The 17,563-nt window shown below is 44.1% G+C and overlaps 1 pseudogene; it reads left to right on the forward strand.

The window, feature by feature from the left end:
* LOC112074102 (fibronectin type-III domain-containing protein 3A-like) overlaps positions 1–17,563 on the forward strand; it is a 76,427-nt pseudogene that overhangs the window by 20,370 nt on the left and 38,494 nt on the right.

Consider the following 17,563-nt stretch of genomic DNA (forward strand, 5'->3'; position numbering starts at 1 on the left):
TGCTAGCTACAGCCATTGAAAAAACAATATGTTGTAACTGTTTGGTTTCAACAGCACAGTGGATGCTAGCTACCAGCCCATTTGAAAAAACAATATGTGTGTAACTGTTGTGTTTCAACAGCTCAGTGGATGCTAGCTACCAGCCATAAAAAAACAATATGCTGTAACTGTTGTGGGTTCAACAGCTCAGTGGATGCTAGCTACCAGCCCATTTAAAAAACAATATGTTGTAACTGTTTGTTTCAACAGCTCAGTGGATGCTAGCTACCAGCCATTAAAAAACAATATGTTGTAACGTTTGTGGTTTCAACAGCTCAGTGGATGCTAGCTACCAGCCCATTAAAAAAACATATGCTGTAACTGTTGTGGTTCAACAGCTCAGTGGATGCTAGCTACCAGCCCATTGAAAAAAACAATATGCTGTAACTGTTGTGGTTTCAACAGCTCAGTGGATGCTAGCTACCAGCCCATTGAAAAAACAAATATGTTGTAACTGTTGTGGGTTCAACAGCTCAGTGGATGCTAGCTACCAGCCCATTGAAAAAAAACAATATGTTGTAACTGTTGTGGTTTCAACAGCTCAGTGGATGCTAGCTACCAGCCCATTAAAAAACAATATGCTGTAACTGTTGTGGTTTCAACAGCTCAGTGGATGCTAGCTACCAGCCCATTGAAAAAAACAATATGTTGTACTGTTTGGGTTCAACAGCTCAGTGGATGCTAGCTACCAGCCCATTAAAAAAAACAATATGCTGTAACTGTTGTGGTTTCAACAGCTCAGTGGATGCTAGCTACCAGCCCATTAAAAAAACAATATGCTGTAACTGTTGTGGTTTCAACAGCTCAGTGGATGCTAGCTACCAGCCCATTAAAAAAACAATATGCTGTAACTGTGTTGGTTTCAACAGCTCAGTGGATGCTAGCTACCAGCCCATTGAAAAAACAATATGTGTGTAACTGTTGTGGTTTCAACAGCTCAGTGGATGCTAGCTACCAGCCCATTAAAAAAACAATATGTTGTAACTGTTGTGGTTTCAACAGCTCAGTGGATGCAGCTTACCAGCCCATTAAAAAACAATATGTTGTAACTGTTGTTGGTTTCAACAGCTCAGTGGATGCTAGCTACCAGCCCATTTAAAAAACAATATGTGTAATGTTGTGGTTTCAACAGCCAGTGGATGCTAGCTACCAGCCATTGAAAAAACAATATGTTGTAACGGTTGTGGTTCAAACAGCTCAGTGGATGCTAGCTACCAGCCATTGAAAAAACAATATGCTGTAACTGTTGTGGTTCAACAGCTCAGTGGATGCTAGCTACCACCCCATTGAAAAAACAATATGTTGTAACTGTTGTGGTTTCAACAGCTCAGTGGATGCTAGCTACCAGCCCATTAAAAAAACAATATGTTGTAACTGTGTGGTTTCAACAGTCAGTGATGCTAGCTACCAGCCCATTGAAAAAACAATATGTTGTAACTGTTGTGGTTTCAACAGCTCAGTGGATGCTAGCTACCAGCCCATTGAAAAAACAATATGTTGTAACTGTTGTGGGTTCAACAGCTCAGTGGATGCTAGCTACCAGCCCATTAAAAAAACAATATGTTGTAACTGTTGTGGTTTCAACAGCTCAGTGGATGCTAGCTACCAGCCCCATTGAAAAAACAATATGTTTAACTGTTGTGGTTCAACAGCGCAGTGGATGCTAGCTACCAGCCCATTAAAAAAACAATATGTTGTAACGGTTGTGGGTTCAACAGCTCAGTGGATGCTAGCTACCAGCCCTATAAAAACAATATGTTGTAACTGTTTGGTTTCAACAGCTCAGGGATAGCTAGCTACCAGCCCATTAAAAAACATATGTTGTAACTGTTGTGGGTTCAACAGCTCAGTGGATGCTAGCTACCAGCCCATTGAAAAAACAATATGTTGTAACTTTGTGGATTCAACAGCTCATGGATGCTAGCTACCAGCCCATTGAAAAAACAATATGTTTGTAACTGTTGTGGTTTCAACAGCTCAGGGATGCTAGCTACCAGCCCATTAAAAAAACAATATGTTGTAACTGTTTGTTTTCAACAGCTCAGTGGATGCTAGCTACCAGCCCATTAAAAAAACAATATGTTGTAACTGTTGTGGTTTTCACAGCTCAGTGGATGCTTACTACCAGCCCATTAAAAACACAATATGTTGTAACTGTTGTGGGTTCAACAGCTCATGGATGCTAGCTACCAGCCCATTAAAAAAACAATATGTTGTAACTGTTGTGTTTCAACAGCTCAGTGATGCTAGCTACCAGCCCATTAAAAAAACAATATGCTGTAACTGTTGTGTTTCAACAGCTCAGTGGATGCTAGCTACCAGCCCATAAAAACAATATGCTGTAACTGTTGTGGTTTCAACAGCGCAGTGGATGCTAGCTACCAGCCCATTAAAAAAACAATATGCTGTAACTGTTGTGGTTTCAACAGCGCAGTGGATGCTAGCTACCAGCCCAGCTCAAAAAAATGTGCATTTGTTTTGTATGTTATTGTGTACTTTGTCTGATTCCTGTTAGTTTGGCCATTGTGTTTACCACTGGGCCTGGAATGAATGGGATGTTATTGAGCGTAATCAAGATGTCTTCCTTTCACAGGCCCCATGTGACAACGGCTCCAAAATCCAAAACTACACGCTCCAGTGGGACGAGGGGAAGGGGACCGGGGGGTATGAGCAGTGTTACTATGGACCCCAGAAGCAGTATCGGGTCACCAAGCTCTCTCCAGCTTCAAGATACTCCTTCCGCCTCGCAGCCAAAAACGACATGGGTGTAAGGTACGTGGCTAACTCAACGCTATTTTCTCCTGGACACAGTGATGACAGCCACATGCTGTCTCTACGGGCCAAATACTGTCTCTACGGGCCAAATACTGTCTCTACGGGCCAAATACTGTCTCTACGGGCCAAATACTGTCTCTACGGGCCAAATTTACGGTCGACCGGGCCACATTGCCGTCTCTACGGGCCACATGCCGTCTCTGACGGGCCCACCATTGGTGCCGCCTCTGCGGGCCACATGCCGCCTCTGCGGGCCACATGCCGCCTGCGGGCCACATGCCGCCTCTGCGGGCCACATGCCGCCTCTACGGGCCACATGCCGCCTCTGCGGGCCACAATGCCGCCTCTGCGGGCCACAATGCCGTCTCTGCGGGCCACAATGCCGTCTCTACGGGCCACATGCCGCCTCTGCGGGCCACATGCCGTCTCTGCGGGCCACATGCCGTCTCTACGGGCCACATGCCGTCTCTGCGGGCCACATGCCGCTCTACGGGCCACATGCCGCCTCTGCGGGCCACATGCCGCCTCTGCGGGCCACATGCCGCCTCTGCGGGCCACATGCCGCCTCTGCGGCCACATGCCGCCTCTACGGGCCACATGCCGCCTCTGCGGGCCACAATGACGTTCTCTACGGGCCACATGCCGTCTCTACGGGCCACATGCCGCCTCTGCGGGGCCACATGCCGTCTCTGCGGCCACATGCCGTCTCTGCGGGCACATGCCGCCTCTGCGGGCCACATGCCGTCTCTGCGGGCCACCATGCCGCCTCTGCGGGCCACATGCCGCCTCTGCGGGCCACATGCCGCCTCTGCGGCCACATGCCGCCTCTGCGGGCCACATGCCGCCTCTGCGGGCCACATCCTGCGGGCACATGCCGTCTCTGCGGCCACATGCGTCTGCGCACATGCCGCCTCTGCGGGCCACAATGCCGCTCTTACGGGCCACATGACGTCTCTACGGCAGTCTCCGGGTAGTCTCTCCTTGGCTTGTTTTGTTAACGGCCCTGTAATATTTAGATTGTAGTACTTTCTGTTTTGAGTCTACATTTCAGTTCTGTGCACAACACAGAACTGTTAGTCTTTCATTTACTCTCCCTACCTGTCCTCCTCTCTCCTCCCCTCTCCTCTCCTCCCCTTTCCTTCTCTCTCTCCTTCTCTCTCCTCCCTCTCCTCTCTCCTCCCCTCTCTCTCTCTCCCTTCTCCTCTCCCCTCTCTCCTCCCCTCTCTTCCGCTCCCTCTCTCCTCCCTCCCTCTCTTCCAAACGACTCTCACCCCCCCTCTTTTGTGTTTTCCTCCTCTCTGTTAGTGAGTTCTCTGAGACAGTGGAACCTGTATACCTCGTGCAGCGTACCCTCCCCCCCCTCCCTCCAGAGCTGGTGAAGGGCAGGGGTGACCTGGTTGTGTCTGACCTGGCAGAGACCCTCCACTTCCCCCAAGGAGGATGACATCTTCTACAGCCTGGAGATGGATGAGGACGAGGTACGGGTCAGCACATGACATTACATACTGATGAGAGACGAGGTACTGTCGGTCAGTCACATGACATTACATACTTGATGAGGACGAGGTACGGGTCAGTCATATGACATTACATACTGATGAGGACGAGGTACGGGTCAGTCAGTCAGTCATGTGACATTACATACTGATGAGGATGAGGTAGCGGGTCAGTCATATGACATTACATACTGATGAGGACGAGGTACGGGTCAGTCACATGACATTACATATTGATGAGGACGAGGTACTGGTCGGTCAGTCACATGACATTACATACTGATGAGGACGAGGTACGGGTCAGTCAGTCATATGACATTATCATACTGATGAGGACGAGGTACGGGTCAGTCATATGACATTACATACTTGATGAGGACGAGGTACGGGTCAGCAGTCAGCCATGTGACATTACTATCTGATGAGGACGATGGTACGGTCCAGTCATGTGACATTACATAACTGATGAGGACGATGTACGGGTCAGTCATGTTGACATTACATACTGATGAGGCATGAGGTTACGGGTCAGTCATATGACATACAACTGATGAGGACGATGTACGGGTCAGTCATATGACATTAAATATGATGAGGACGAGTACGGGTCAGTCATGTGACATTACAATACTATGAGGATGAGGGTACGGGTCAGTCATATGACATTACATACTGATGAGGACGAGGTATGGGTCAGTCACATGACATTACATACTGAATGAGGAGACGAGGTACTGGTCGGTCAGTCACATGACATTACATACTGATGAGGACGAGGTACGGGTCAGTCATATGACATTACATACTGATGAGGACGAGGTACGGGTCAGTCAGTCAGTCATGTGACATTACATACTGATGAGGATGAGGTATCGTCATCATATGACATTACATACTGATAGGACGAGGTACGGGTCAGTCACATGAACATTACATATTGATGAGGACGAGGTACTGGTCGGTCAGTCACATGACATTACATACTGATGAGGACGAGTAGGGTCAGTCATCATATTACATTACATACTGATAGGACGAGGTACGGGTCAGTCATATGACATTACATACTGATGAGGACGAGTACGGGTCAGTCAGTCACCATGTGACATTACATACTGATGAGGACGAGGTACGGGTCAGTCATGTGACATTACATACTGATGAGGACGATGTACGGGTCAGTCATGTGACATTACATACTGATGAGGATGAGGTACGGGTCAGTCATATGACATTACATACTGATGAGGACGAGGTACGGGTCAGTCATATGACATTAAATACTGATGAGGACATGTACGGGTCAGTCAGTCATATGACATTACATACTGATGAGGACGAGGTACGGGTCAGTCATATGACATTAACATACTGATGAGGACGAGGTACGCGGTCAGTCAGTCAGCCATGTGACATTACATACTGATGAGGACGAGGTACGGGTAGTCATGTGACATTACATACTGATGAGGACGATGTACGGGTCAGTCATGTGACATTACATACTGATGAGGATGAGGTACGGGTCAGTCATATGACATTACATACTGATGAGGATGAGGTACGGGTCAGTCATATGACATTACATACTGATGAGACGAGGTACGGGTCAGTCATATGACATTAAATACTATTGAGGACGATGTACGGGTCAGTCAGTCATATGACATTACATACTGATGAGGACGATGTACGGGTCAGTCAGTCATATGACATTACATACTGATGAGGACGAGGTACGGGTCAGTCAGTTATATGACATTACATACTGATGAGGACGAGGTACGGGTCGGTCATTACATACATTACTTCATGTGGACGAGGTACGGGTCGATCTATGACATACATACTGATGAAGACGAGGTACGGTCAGTCATATGACATTACATACTGATGAGGACGAGGTACGGGTCAGTCATATGACATTACATACTGATGAGGACGAGGTACGGGTCGGTCATATGACATTACATTACTGATGAGGACGAGGTACGGGTCGATCATATGACATTACATACTGATGAGGACGAGGTACGGGTCAGTCAGTTATATGACATTACATACTGATGAGGACGAGGTACGGGTCAGTCAGTTATATGACATTACAACTGATGAGGACGAGGTACGGGTCAGTCATATGACATTACATACTGATGAGGACGAGGTACGGGTCGATCATATGAACATTACAATACTGATGAGGACGAGGTACCAGTCAGTCAGTCATATGACATGAAATACTGATGAGGACGAGGTACGGGTCGATCATATGAACATTACATACTGATGAGGACGAGGTACGGGTCGATCATATGACATTACATACTGATGAGGACGAGGTACGGGTCAGTCATATGACATTACAACTGATGAGACGATTACGGGTCAGTCATATGACATTACAACTGATGAGGACGAGGTACGGGTCGATCATATGACATTACATACTGATAGACGAGGTACGGGTCAGTCATATGCATTACATACTGATGAGGACGGGTACGGGTCGGTCAGTCAGTCATCATATGACATCAGCTAACATTACCCTAAACCTTGAAGTTGTACTGCCATAAAGAGACATGGCTGAATTCTATTCTTGTCCCTTTAAATGTTTTCTCTCTCTTAAAAACTGTGTGTATCAGACAGTGTTTGTATTTTAAGATGGACTCTGTTTGTGCTCAGCTGGTCTTGTCCCCCTCTGTGTCCTCAGGGTTATGGCTTCCAACCCAGCTATGATGGTGATGAGCTATCCTGCACTGTCAAGAACCTGCACAGGAAGTACAAGTACAAGTTCAGGTAAGTCACTCTGGGGCCAGACAGTCTATAGAGTCATACAACTAATACAGTCTATAGATTCATGCAGCTAATACAGTAATAGTCTATAGTCATACAGCTAATACAGTTAATAGTCTATTAGTCAACAAACTAAAGTCTATAGAGTCATACAGCTAATACTGTGATCCAGTCTATAGTCGTTACACCCGATCCAGTTTATAGATTCCATGACAGCTAATACTGTCTGTAGTCAACTAATACAGTCTAGTAATACAACTAATACAGTCTAATACAACTAATACAGTTAGTCAAACAACTAATACAGTCTAATACAAACTAATACAGTCTTATAGTCAAACTAACTAAATACAGTCTAGTCAAACAACTAATACAGTCTTAGTCAAACAACTAATACAGTCTAGTCAAACAACTAATACAGTCTATAGTCAACAACTAAACAGCTAGTCAAACAACTAATACATCATACACAATACAGTCTATAAACAACTAATACAGTCTAGTCAAACAACTAATACAGTCGTCAATCAACTAATACAGTCTAGTCAAACAACTAATACAGTCTAAGTCAAACAACTAATACAGTCTAGTCAAACAACTAATACAGTCTAGTCAAACAACTAATACAGTCTAGTCAAACAAACTAAACAGTCTAGTCAAACAACTATACAGTCTAGTCAAACAACTAATACAGTTCATAGTCAAACAACTATACAGTCTATAGTCAAACAACTAATACAGTCTAGTCAAACAACTAATACTGTCTATAGCAAACAACTAATACATCTAGTCAAACAACTAATACAGTCTAGTCAAACAACTAATAGTCTATAGTCAAACAACTAATACAGTCTATAGTCAAACAACTAATACAGTCTAGTCAAACAACTAATACAGTCTAGTCAAACAACTAATACAGTCTAGTCAAACAACTAATACAGTCTAGTCAAACAAACTAATACAGTCTAGTCAAACAACTAATACAGTCTAGTCAAAACAACTAATACAGTCTAGTCAAACAACTAATACAGTCTAGTCAAAACAACTAATACAGTCTATAGTCAAACAACTAATACAGTCTATAGTCAAACAACTAATACGTCTATAGTCAAACAACTAATACAGTCTAGTCAAACAACTAATACTGTCTATAGTCAAACAACTAATACAGGCTATAGTCAAACAACTAATACAGTCTATAGTCAAACAAACTAATACAGTCTAGTCAAACAACTAATACAGTCTAGTCAAACAAACTAATACAGTCTAGTCAAACAACAATAACAGTCTAGTCAAACAACTAATACAGTCTGTCAAACAACTAATACACTAGTCAAACAACTAATACATTCTAGTCAAACAACTAATACAGTCTTAGTCAAACAACTAATACAGTCTAGTCAAACAACTATACAGTCTAATACAACTAATACAGTCTAGTCAAACAACTAATACAGTCTAGTCAACAAACTAATACAGTCTAGTCAAACAACTAATACAGTCTAGTCAAACAACTAATACAGTCTAGTCAAAAACAACTAATACACTTATAGTCAAACAACTAATACAGTCTATAGTCAAACAACTAATACAGTCTAGTCAAACAACTAATACAGTCTGTCAAACAACTAATACAGTCTAGTCAAACAACTAATGCTGTCTATAGTCAAAACAACTAATACAGTCTAGTCAAACAACTAATACAGTCTAATACAAACTAATACAGTCTAGTCAAACAACTAATACAGTCTAGTCAAACAACTAATACACTAGTTCAAACAACTAATACGTCTAGTCAAACAACTAATACAGTCTAGTCAAACAACTAATACAGTCTATAGTCAAACAAACTAATGCAGTCTAGTAATACAACTAATACAGTCTAGTCAAACAACTAATACAGTCTATAGTCAAACAACTAAACAGTCTATAGTCAAACAACTAATACAGTCTAGCAAACAACTAATGCGTCTATAGTCAAACAACTAATACAGTCTAGTCAAACAACTAATACAGTCTAGTCAAACAACTATACAGTCTTAGTCAACAATACTAATCTAGTCAAACACAATACAGTCTAGTCAAACAACTAATACAGTCTATAGTCAAACAACAATACTGTCTAGTCAAACTAATACAGTCTAGTCAAACAACTAATACAGTCTAGTAATACAATCTATGGAGTCATACTGAGAGCGAGATAAAAAGACAGAAGTGAGTGAGGGTAAGAGGAGAGAGACGGAGAGAAACGGGGGGGAAGATGCCGAGAGAGGAGAGAACGGAGAGAACAGGGGGGAAGATGTCGAGACAGAGAGAGGAACCAAAGAGAGAGGGAGAGAAACGGGGAAGATGCCGAGACAGAGTGGAGGAGAAAACAGGGGGGAAGATGTCGAGACAGAGTGGGAGAGAAACAGGGGGAAGATGTCGAGACAGAGAGAGGAACCAAAGAAGAGGGAGAGGAAACAGGGGGAAGATGTCGAGACAGAGAGAGGAACCAAAGAGAGAGGGAGAGAAACAGGGGGAAGATGTCGAGACAGAGAGAGGAACCAAAGAGAGAGGGAGGAAAGAAACAGGGGGGAAGATGCGCAGAACAGAGTGGGAGAGAAACAGGGGGGAAGACGTCGAGCCAGAGAGGAACCAAAGAGAGAGGAGAGAAACAGGGGGGCGAAAGACTCGAGACAGAGAGGGAGAGAAACAGGGGGGGAAGATGTCGAGCCAGAGAGAGGAACCAAAGAGAGAGGGAGAGAAACAGGGGGGAAGACGTCGAGCCAGAGAGAGGAACCAAAGAGAGTGGGAGAGAAACAGGGGGGAAGATGCCGAGACAGAGTGGGAGAGAAGTAGAGCCCTGTGGTGTGTCTGATCCACTGCTGTTTGATCTTCAGGGTTAATTAGACTAGGGATCAGTGTCTTCCTGTCTCGGGGAGGAGGAGGGGTATGACGAGGAGAGGAGGGCGATTGGCACACAGCGGTCTATGACTCATATGACTGCAGGGATCTAATGGTATTAGTCTAGTCTCCCCTCCCACTGCAGTGTTTCCCAAATGGCACCCTATTCCCTATATAGTGCACCCTATTCCCTATATAGTGCATTACTATTGGTCAGAGCACTATGGGCCTTGGTCTAAAGTAGTGTACTATTTAAGGGAAATGGTTCCATTTGGGACAGATGATGACTCTCAGGGTAACAGGACCTGTCCACAACCCCACACACCGGTAGACCAATCAGTGGCTAATTAGGTAAGCATTGTGGGAAATGGTAAACTGGCCTTTTATTGTGAACTCGGACTGGAAGGGGTCAAGCAGCCCATTTTGGAGCCGAGCAAATGTTTTCTCACGATGCAAAAAGGGGATTGATGTAAATCTAGTTTAAAATCATCGTGGTCTAAATACAGGCTGATTTGAATCACTTTTCGGTACACTATTCCCTCCCTCCCTCCCTCTGTCTCTCTGCTCCCAACTCTCTCTCTCTTTTTCTCTCTCTCTTTCTCTCTCTGTCCGTTCAGTTCGAAGGGCTTCATTGGCATGGGAAACTTGTTTTACATTTCCTAGTTCAATTGAAATTAACAAAAGTGAGAAGACGCAAAATAACATCACCAAAAAACGATTTGAATTTAACAGTAAATTATTATACACAAAATCAGAGTGACAGCAATGTGCAAAATAATGTTTGATTTGTTTAGAAATTCTTTGGTCTTTGTGATCTGTGTGAAATATCCATCTTATATGGTCATACATTTGGCAGGAAGTTAGGAAAGTGCAGCTCAGTTCCCACCTCATTTGGTGGACAGTGTTGCACATAGGCAGACCTGGCTCTCGAGAGAAAGACAAGCTATGGTCGCCTCTTTCAATAGCAAGTCTATGCTCACGGAGGAGTCTGCACAAGTATTTTCTTCATTTTGGTTCAGTCACAGTAGTCAGGTATTCTGCCACCGTGTACTCTCTGTTTAGGGCCAAATATCATTCAAATTTGCACTGTTTTTTTGGGGTTGGTTCTTTCCTGTGTCAAATAGTTACCTTTTTGCTTTCTCATGATTTGGTTGGGTCTAATTGTGTTGCTGTCCTGGAGCTCTGTGGGGTCTGTTTGTGAACAGAGCCCCAGGACCAGCTGGCTGAGAGTTCTCTTCTCTAGGTTCATCTCTCTGTAGGTGATGGTCTTGTGGTGGAGTGTGTGAGAATCGCTTCTTTTTAGGTGTTTGTAGAATTGAACGTCTCTTTTCTGGATTTTGATAACTAGCGGTTAAAGTCTTAATTGTGCTCTGCCTGTATTGTTTTGGGTTTTTGTATTCTACATTTAAAGTGTATTTTAGCAGAATTCTGCATGGGGTCTCGGTTGGGTTGTTTGATTCATCTTCTTGGTTGGTGAGCGGACCTCAGACCTCACGACCGTGGAGAACAACGGGTTCTATTACTGATTCAAGTATTTTTAGACAGATCCTAATTGGGATGTCGAGTTTTTTATGTTTTTTTTTTGATGGCGTTGAATTTGCCTTGTCTCAGATCGTTCACAGCCTTGTGGAAGTTACCAGTGGTGTTGATGTTTAGGCTGAGGTAGATATAATTATTTGTGTATTCAAGGGCAACGGTGTCTAGATATAATTTGTATTTTTGTCCTGGCTACTGTTGTCCTGGCTACTGTTGTCCTGGCTTCTGTGCATAATCTGTGCAGAAGATCTAGGTGCTGCTGTAAACCCTCCTTGGTTGGGGACCGAAGCACCAGATCATCAGCAAACAGTAGACGTTTGATTTCCAATAGGGTGAGGCCGGGTGCTGCCAATTCATTGATATACACTGAGTATACAAAACATATAGAACACCTGCTCTTTCCAGGTGAACCCAGGTGGAAGGTATGATCCTTTATTGATGTCACTTGTTAAATCGCAATTCAATATTAGGAAAGTGTTCGTCATGTTTGGTATACTCAGTGTTTTTTGTTGAAGAGGGTAGGGCTCAAACTGCATCCCTGTCTCTCCCCACGGCCCTGAGGAAAGAAATCTGTGTGTTTATTGCCAATTTTAACCAAACACTTGTTGTTTGTGTACATTTATTTTATCATGTCATATCCGCTTTTCATCCATTTGTATAGCAGACCTTCATGCCAAATTGAGTCAAAAGTTGTTGTTTTATATCAACAAAGCATGAGAAGATGTTTTGTTTTTGTCAGTAAGGGTGTGCAGGGTGTATACGTGGTCTGTCGTACGGTATTTTGGTAGGTAGCAAATTTGCTCAGGACATTGTTTTCACTGAGGAAATGTTGGAGTCTGCTTTTAATACAGCTGGATTTTTCCAAGATTGCTGTTGATGCAGATGCCATAGTAATTGTTGGAGTCACATTTGTCTCCACTTTTGTGGATTGGTGTGATCGGGCCTTGGTTCCACATATTGGGGAAGATGTCAGAGCTGCGGGTAATGTTGGAGTTTAAGAATAGCCAATTGGAATTTGTGGTCTGTATGTTTTATAATTTCATTTAGGATACCACCAACACCACAGGCCTTTTTGGGTTGAAGGGTTTGTATTTTGTCCTGTAGTTCCTTCAATGTAATTGGAGAGTCCAGTGGGTTCTGGTAGTCTTTAATAGTTGATTCTAAGATTTGTAGTTGATCATGTATGTTTTCGCTGTTTGTTCTTTGTTTGCCGAAAAGATTTGAAGTGGTTTATCTGTACCTGCTAATTGCTCTCTGCCCCGCCCCGCCCCCCTTCTAAAATCACATGGGCTGAATAGAACAGGTGTAGACCTTACAGTAAAAGCTTACTTACAAACCCTTAACCAACAATGATGCAGTTTTAAGAAAATACCTTTAAAAAAGTAAGCGATAAGAATAACAAATAATTAAAGAGCAGCATTAAATAACAATAGCTGGGCTATATACAGGGGGCACCGTTATAGAGTGAATGTGGAGACTATATACAGGGGGCACCGTTATAGAGTGAATGTCCGGGGGCACTGGTGTCGAGGTAATTGAGGTATTATGTACACATAGTTAGAGTTATTAAAGTGACTATTTATAGATAATAACAGAGAGTAGCAGCAGCGTAGAAAGTTGGGGTAATGCAAATATTCTGGGTATCCATTTGATTAGATGTTCAGGAGTCTTATGGCTTGGGGGGTAGAAGCTGTTTAGAAGCCTCTTGGACCTAGACTTGGCGCTCTGGTATTTTTAGGGCCTTCCTCTGACACCGCCTAGTATATAGGTCCTGGATGGCAGGAAGCTTGGCCCCGGTGATGTACTGGGCCGTACTCACTAGTCCAGCTGGTCTCACAACCGAAGATCACGTGTAACCAGGACTTTTGAGACCTGCCACCTTGGACAGCTGTTGACACTGTGGGTTTGCACAACTGATGAATTTCTGCACAAACCATCAGAAGCTGGGTTAGGGAAGCTCATCTGGGTGCTCGTCGTCCTCACCAGGGTCTTGACCTGACTGCGGTTTGGCGTCGTAACCGACTTAAGCATTGTGAACAGAGTGCCCCATGGTGGCTGGCGGTGGGGTTATGGTATGGGCCGGCATAAGCTACGGACAACGAACACAATTGTATTTATTGATGGCAATTTGAATGCACAGAGATACCTTGACAAGATCCCGAGGCCCATTGTCGTGCCATTTGTCCGCCTCCGTCACCTCATGTTTCAGCATGATAATACACGGCCCCATGTCGCAAGGATCTGTACACAATTCCTGTATGCTGAAAATGTCCCTGTTCTTCCATGGCCTTCCATACTCATCAGACATGTCACCCATTGAGCATGTTTGGGATGCTCTGGATTGGTGTAGACGACAGCATGTTCCAGTTCCCGCCAATATCCAGCAACTTCACACATCCATTGATAATACACTGACCCATGTCGCAAGGATCTGTACATAATTCCTGTATGCTGAAAATGTCCCTGTTGAGCATGTTTGGGATGCTCTGGATTGGTGTAGACGACAGCCTGTTCCAGTTCCCCGCCAATATCCAGCAACTTCACACAGCCATTGAAGAGCAGCGGGACGACATTCCACAGGCCGCAATCAACAGCCTGATAAACTCTACGTGGTGGAAATGTCACGCTTCATGAGGCAAAATGTGGTATCACCAGATACTGACTGGTTTTCTGATCCACGCCCCTACCTGTTTTTTTGTTGTTGTTGTTATCTGTGTCCAACAGATGCATATCTGTATTCCCAGTCAGGTGAAATCCATAGATTAGGGTCTAATGAATGTATTTCAATGGACTGATCACCTTATATGAACTTGTAACTCAGTAAAATCTTTAAAGTTGCATTTATTTTTGTTCAGTGTAGCTAACATTCTTTGATAATTGGTTAGATGGCATTATGCATTTCCAAAACGGTGTTTTACTTTAATGTAAGCTGTCAGCTAGGTGTTGATAGCAACTGACTCGTGCAGTGCTAATTTAAAGTTAGCTGGCTAATTGGCTAGCAACCTTGTAAGTTGATTTGTAACAATAAATAAAAGTATTTGCTTTTAAGTTGTATGAAAATTTAAGTTGAAGCCAGTAGTCATGAGAGCAAACAATTTGGTTTAATTAAGTGATACAGTTGAAGTTTACATACAAGGCTGGCTAGCCGTGTTCTCCATATTATATTACACCCTTGGAAAACATTTTCCGACATGACTATGGAATGCTGAATGCCGTTTTATGTATATAACTCGCAAAAATATTAAAAAGTGAGTTTTAACTTTGCATTGGGACTTGTTGCATATACTAATGCAAATCTATATGTCACAAGTGGTTATGTTTATGCTACCTACCCTTTAAACTCAAAGACCACTGACATTATCTTTGGCAATGGGCGTGGTTTGACATGGCGGCTGACTTATTAAGTCATGATCTGTGCCGACAGTATCAGAGATGATAGTATTGTGACAGAGATATCTTTTTATTTTACTAGGTTAGTCACATTGAAAGGGGGGAAAACATCTATTTTTCAAGAGAGACCTGGCCAATAATAGCAGGACACAAAGTTGCAGACACATTTATAATGTAAAAACCCAGTACAGTTTCTACTGTTGTTCTCGCACCAGGCCCAAATCCCCATCATTCACGTGAAGAGGAGACGAAGATACAGGGGCTGTAGATACGGGGTGCCTCGTGAGAATTCATCGGCTTGTGGTTAACCCGCCTCTACCAACCATCCTATCGGCCATTGTGCAATCCCTGGATAATAAACTGGACGAGCTCCGTTCGAGATTATCCTACCAATGGGACATTAAATACAGCAGTATCTTATTTTTAACTGAGTCGTGGCTGAACGACGACATGAATAATATACAGTTGGCTGGGTTTTCCGTGCGTCGACAGAACAGCTACCTCCAGGAAGACTAGGTGTGGTGTGTCTGTTTGTCAATAACAGCTGGTGCTGTCAATAGCCCAGCCGCGAGCTGCCTAGTGACGTGAGCCTACTAGACGAGTTAAATGCCTTTTGTGCTCACTCCAAGGAAAGCAACACTGAAGCATGCATGAGAGCACCAGCTGTTCCGGACAACTGTGTGATCACGCTCTCCGTAGCCAATGTGAGTAAGACCTTTAAACAGGTCAACATTCACCAGGCCACAGGGCCAGACGTATTACCAGGACCTGTACTCAGAGTATACACGGACCAATTGGCAAATGTCTTCAATTACGTTTTGAACCTTTCCCTGACCAAGTCTGTAATACGTTTCAAGCAGACCGCTGTAATACGTTTCAGGCTGACCGCGGTAATACGTTTCAAGCAGACCACCATAGTCCCTATGTGTTATTTTATTTTACTTTAGTTTGTTTTAGTAAATATTTTCTTAACCGTTATGGTTAAGTGCTTGTGAGTAAGCATTTCACGATTTGTATTTGGGGCATGTGACAAATAAGTTTGGTTTGATTTGAACATTTACACATTGAGCAGCAAGATGGGAAAGTGTGGTGCAACTAAGGGGTCAATACTTTGACAGCCCCCACCCCCCCCCCACTTAATTTTCTATCATTGTTGTTTTCCCTTGCTATATACTAATTTAAAGAGGACGACCTCCTGTAATTTCAGTTCAAGCGAAAGGGCAGAGAACTGGAGTGCTCCCCCCCCCCCCCCCCCTAGCTCTGTACAGGCCAATCAACAAAACACAGTGAAGTGAGCGCAGGCGAGAGTTGGAATTTGTCTGCTGAACAAAGAGATGTGATTCCTGAGTGTCTCTTGATGAGTGATATTGTGACAATAGAAATATGTATTTTTCTGACCCTAGAAATACTTTCAATGAAGGCCTGGATGAGGAATGTATTTATTTTATTTATTATATATATATAGTTTTTCATTTTCTATAATTGTGATACCTGACTGCTGCAGTATCTCCTCCCGTCCTGCAGGTGGGCAGCCTACAACACTGAGGGGAAGAGTAACCCAGTCAGGTGGCAGAGTTCACTACCTGTCCAGACAGACCAGGAGGACCATGTAGACCTGTCATCAGAGGCAGGTTACTGCCCAACTCCTTCAGACTGGCATGGGGTGAGTAGACACACATACACACACATCATCTCAAACAAACACTACAAGAAATCTGATCTGCTCGCAATGGTGATACCGACAAACCCTCTCTCCGATACCTCTGTGTTACCAGAGCTTTGTTTGTTTTCATGTCTGTTTGATAACACTGGCCACCCTTGGTGTGATCAAGACTACTGGCCACCCTTGGTGTGATCAAGACTACTGGCCACCCTTGTGTGATCAAGACTACTGGCCACCCTTTTTGGTGTGATCTAAGACTACTGGCCCCCATTGGTGTGATCTAGACTACTGGCCACCTTGGTGTGATCTAGACTACTGGCCACCCTTGGTGTGATCTAGACTACTGCGACCCTGGTGTGATCTAGACTACTGGCACCTTGGTGTGATCTAGACTACTGGCCACCCCTTGGTGGTTCTAGACTACTGGCCACCTTGGTGTGGATCAAGAGACTTGGCCACCCTTGGTGGGATCAAGACTACTGGCCACTTGGTGGGATCAAGACTACTGGCCACCCTTGGTGGGATTACAAGGACTGACTGGCCACCCTTTGGATCAAACTACTGGCCACCCTTGGTGGATCAAGACTACTGGCCACCCTTGGTGGATCAAGACTACTGGCCACCCTTGGTGTGATCAAGACTACTGCCACCCTTGGTGTGATCAAGACTATGCCACCTTGGTGTGATCAAGACTATGGCCACCCTTGTGTGATCACAATTGCACTACTGGGCCACCCTTGGTGTGATCAAGACTACTGGCCACCCTTGGTGTGATCAGACTACTGGCCACCCTTGTGTGATCAAGACTACTGGCACCCTTGGTGTGATCAGACTACTGCCACCCTTGGTGTGATCAAGACTAGGCACCCTTGGGTGATCATACTACTGCCACCATTGGTGTGATAAGAGTACTGGCCACCCTTGGTGGGATCAATAGTACTGGCCACCCTTGGTGGGATCAAGAGTACTGGCCACCCTTGGTGGG

This window comes from Salvelinus sp. IW2-2015, unplaced genomic scaffold, assembly GCF_002910315.2.
Source record: "Salvelinus sp. IW2-2015 unplaced genomic scaffold, ASM291031v2 Un_scaffold2496, whole genome shotgun sequence".
NCBI lineage: Eukaryota > Metazoa > Chordata > Actinopteri > Salmoniformes > Salmonidae > Salvelinus > Salvelinus sp. IW2-2015.